Raw genomic sequence first — 4,976 nt, 5'->3', positions numbered from 1 at the left:
CGATCCGAAATGGGTGGAGGGGGCTGCCTTTGTGCCCACCATGGAACAACGTCTGCATGAAATTTTATTGCCACGCAAGGCTCGTCTCTTTTGCTCTACATGATCAATTCCATTGTGTACAATAACTGGCATGCATAGGAATAAAACATAGTGAGATTATGTAAGGAGTGCATGCACAAATCCAGAGTGATGGTAGCAAACTGTGGATAGACCCAAATGATAGAAGGCAGATAATAGCTTTAGTTAAAAAATATAGATAATGTCTCCTTTAGTGTTTGTTTGCACCCAACATGAAACTCATAGTAGACACCGGAGATTAACCAGATAGTAGACAGATAGTACTGATTGCTGCCCCAATATGTACCCCACAACCATTTAAAAACTCAAGTTTCAGCATTAGTTTGGACCTGACTCGGAGTCTAATAGGTGAACACGACGATAATGTAGCATGTCATCATATTAAGCGACGCATAAACGTAAGCAGACACGGAAGAGTGCGACCTCTCTTGCAGACCCGTGTAGTCCTCAAGGTCATCTGCTCAGTTGATGATGGTAATGCAGTTGTCGTGGCTGCCGGCGGCGGGGAAGAAGATCTGAGGCGGCGAAAGACAGTATGGAGAGCGGATCCCTGCTGTGGTGAACCCTTCCATCGTTGCAGCAGCTGAGCTGGGGTGGAACACAGCGCCGCAGGAGCAGGACAAACCACACAAGGTTTCCTTTGGCACATATTTGTAACATAAGTAATTGAGTAAGGGCTTGTTTGAATTTGAGGATTCTAACAATGCAGGGATAGGAAATAGAAAGGAATAGGATAGGAATGCACGTACAAAACAGAGAATTTAAAAACACGGGATTTCTTCCAATCTGGGTGTTTGATTCACAACAATTGGAAGATCACAGGATGCAAAAAAGCATGGTGAGATTAAGTCAAACCACAAGAAAATGTACGGTTATAATGCTATTATGCTACTATCTCTTAGTCTTGTGCTTGATGAATAGGAATATGAAAAGGAGGAGAAGTGGAAATTACAATTCCTACGGTTTTTCTTTCAAGGAGACACTAAAGGAACAAATCCTACAGTTTTCCTTTGCTCCATTCCTTTGCACCAAATTCATGAAAAGTAGTACCATAGGAAACTTTCCAATTCCTATGTTTTTCATTCACTTTTCCTTTCAAGCACTAGAGATTCTAGTATGCAGGCTTGAGCAAGGAAAATCCTACACTAAAAAAATGTTTTTGTGCTACTGATACGTCTCCAACGTATCTATAATTTATGAAGCATCCATGCTATTTTATTATCTGTTTTGAATGTTTATGGGCTTTATTATACACTTTTATATTATTTTCGGGACTAACCTATTAACCGGAGGCCCAACCCATATTACTGTTTTATTGCCTATTTCAGTATTTTGAAGAAAAGTAATATCAAAGGGAGTCCAAACAGAATGAAACCTTCGGGAGCGTGACTTTTGGAACAAACATGATCCGGGAGACTTGGAGTACAAGCCAGGGAAGCTTCGAGGAGGCCAGGAGATAGGAGGGCACGCCCACCCCCTGGGCGCGCCCCCTATCTTGTGGGCCCCTCATGGCTCCCTCGACTGACTTCTTTCTCCTATATATTCCCATATACCCTAAAACCATCGAATACGAAGATAGATCGGGAGTTCCACCGCCGCAAGCCTCTGTAGCCACCAAAAACCTCTCGGGAGCCCGTTCCGGCACCCTGCCGGAGGGGGGATCCCTCACCGGTGGCCATCTTCATCATCCCGGCGCTCTCCATGACGAGGAGGGAGTAGTTCACCCTCGGGGCTGAGGGTATGTACCAGTAGCTATGTGTTTGATCTCTCTCTCTCTCTCGTGTTCTCTCTATGGCACGATCTTGATGTATCGTGAGCTTTGCTATTATAGTTGGATCTTATGATGTTTCGCCCCCTCTACTCTCTTGTAATGGATTGGGTTTTCCCTTTGAAGTTATCTTATCGGATTGAGTCTTTAAGGATTTGAAAACACTTGATGTATGTCTTGTCGTGCTTATCTCTGGTGACAATGGGATATTATGTGATCCACTTGATGTATGTTTTGGTGATCAACTTGCGGGTTCTGCCCATGAACCTATGCATAGGGGTTGGCATACATTTTTGTCTTGAATCTCCGGTAGAAACTTTGGGGCACTCTTTGAAGTACTTTGTGTTGGTTGAATAGATGAATCCGAGATTGTGTGATGCATATCGTATAATCATGCCCATGGATACTTGAGGTGACAATGGAGTATCTAGGTGACATTAGGGTTTTGGTTGATTTGTGTCTTAAGGTGTCATTCTAGTATGAACTCTATGATAGATTGAACGGAAAGAATAGCTTCAAGTTATTTTACTACGGACTCTTGAATAGATAGAATAGAAAGGATAACTTTGAGGTGGTTTTGTACCCTACCATAATCTATTCGTTTGTTCTCTGCTATTAGTGGCTTTGGAGTGACTCTTTGTTGCATGTTGAGGGATAGTTATATGATCCAATTATGTTATTATTGTTGAGAGAACTTGCACTAGTGAAAGTATGGACCTTAGGACTTGTTTCCTACCATTGCAATACCGTTTATGCTCACTTTTATCATTAGTTACCTTGCTGTTTTTATAATTCAAGATTACAAAAACCTTTATCTACCATCCATATTGCACTTGTATCACCATCTCTTCGCCGAACTAGTTCACCTATACAATTTGCCATTGTATTGGATGTGTTGGGGACACAAGAGACTCTTTGTTATTTGGTTGCAGGGTTGTTTGAGAGAGACCATCTTCATCCTACGCCTCCCATGGATTGATAAACCTTAGATCATCCACTTGAGGGAAATTTGCTTCTGTCCTACAAACCTCTGCACTTGGAGGCCCAACAACATCTACAAGAAGAAGGTTGTGTAGTAGACATCAAGCTCTTTTCTGGCGCCGTTGCCGGTGAGGTGAGTGCTTGAAGGTATATCTTTAGATCTTGCAATCGAATCTTTTTGTTTCTTGTTTTATCACTAGTTTAGTTTATAAAAGAAAAACTACAAAAAATGGAGTTAAGCTTGTCTCATACGCTTCATCTTTTTAATATCTTTCGTGAGTATGATGGAAAGGAAAATTGTGCTCAAGTTCTAGAAGAAGAATGCATTAAAATGCTTGGTACTAAATCTTTGAATGATGAGCATGATTGCAATGTTGTTAGTATGAACTCTTTGAATATCCATAGTACTAATGATGATTGCACTAGTTATGATGAAAATATCTCTTATAAGCATGTCGATTTTTGTGGAGTAGATTGGGTTTGCAAGTACACACCAAATAGGGAAAATAGATATTGCAAGAGTCATAAGTATTTAGAAACTAAAGGGTTGCAAGAAAGTCTTGATGTTTGTGCTGAAAAATTCAATATTTTTCGCGCTCCTTGTGAACTTTGCAATGAATGTGGTCATTTAAATCTCCAATGCAAATTGTTTCATGACCGAATCATGTCCAAAAATTGTGATAACTTGATTACCCTTGAGCATCATAAAGATCTTAGTCTTCTTTTGGGGTATGAAGAAATGAAACGTATAACTGAGGGTATTCCAAAATTTAATCTTGATAGATGTCTTGATTTTGATCTAGAGAAGATTTGTTTGTATTGTGCAGTGAATTGCATTGAAAATCCTTATATTTCCAATTACCTAAAGAAAAGAAAGCAATTAGAAGATGAAGAGAATACTAATGAAAGGGAAGAGACTTTCCAATCTCCTCCTATTATTTCTTATGATGAATTAGGTAACGAGGAGGAGCTTTCTATTCAACCAATCTCATCAATAAGGAGATCAAAGAAGAAGGTTGAACCCACACATAATGTGAATAAGAAAAAGAAAAGAAGGAGCAACAAAGATAAAAAGGTATCTCTCTCAAATGAAGTTGCTCCTACTACTCATTGTGATGATGATAATTGCTATACTATTGGTGTTATCCATACTATTAATGATGAGAGTGACTATGCTTTTGATATGAAAAGGCCCAAGCTAGGGGAAGCTATGTTTGATGAGGATGACATATTTGAGAATATATTTGCTGAAATTAATGTTTGTCCCAAGCTTGGGGATGCTATGTTTAATAAAGATGATATTTTTAGCATCCCAAGTATTGATACGCAAAGTTGTTATGATGATAGCATGCCTCTTACCTATGATGATTATATTGATGAAAGTGGGTTTTGAAGAGTGTCAACTTTAGGAAGTAGTGATCCCACTATTTTGGAGGATGTTGAATCTTATTGTGATGAATATGAAAGTGGATTTGGAAGAGTGTCAACTTTATTTAGTGATGATTCCACTATCTTGGAAGAGGTTTCAATCGATTATGATGAGAACAAAGTTGCTACTTATGATGATTATTGTGATAAAACTTATGCTATAAAAAGTAGTGATGATTATATTTATAAAACTTTTCATGATTATGATTACCCTTTTTCTGAACATTACTCTTTTAATGTGGAAACAATTTATAGTATTCAAGTCTCTTATGATACTCCCACTATTCCGAATGAGAAGAATTTTGCTTATGTGGAGAGTAGTAAATTTTCTATGCTTGTAGATTATGAAAAGAATGCTTTAGGTGCTGGTTATATTGTTGAATTCATTCATGATGCTACTGAAAATTATTATGAGGGAGGAACATATGCTTGTAGGAATTGCAATAATGTCAAGTTTCCTCTCTATGTGCTTCAAGTTTTTAACTTATGCTTGTTTTGCCTTCCTATGCTAGTTGATTCTTGTTCACATAAGTTTTTTTCTCACAAAATCCCTATGCATAGGAAGTGGGTTAGGCTTACATGTGCTAGTCATGTGCTTCATGATGCTCCCGTTATGTTTCAATTCTTATCCTTTATGTGAGCATCATTGTCATCATCATGCCTAGCTAAAAAGGCATTAAAGAAAAGCGCTTGTTGGGAGTCAACCCAATATTTACCTTTA

The sequence above is a fragment of the Triticum dicoccoides genome, chromosome 7B (assembly GCF_002162155.2).
Source record: "Triticum dicoccoides isolate Atlit2015 ecotype Zavitan chromosome 7B, WEW_v2.0, whole genome shotgun sequence".
Lineage (NCBI taxonomy): Eukaryota > Viridiplantae > Streptophyta > Magnoliopsida > Poales > Poaceae > Triticum > Triticum dicoccoides.
Note: the sequence above shows the minus strand (reverse complement) of the source record.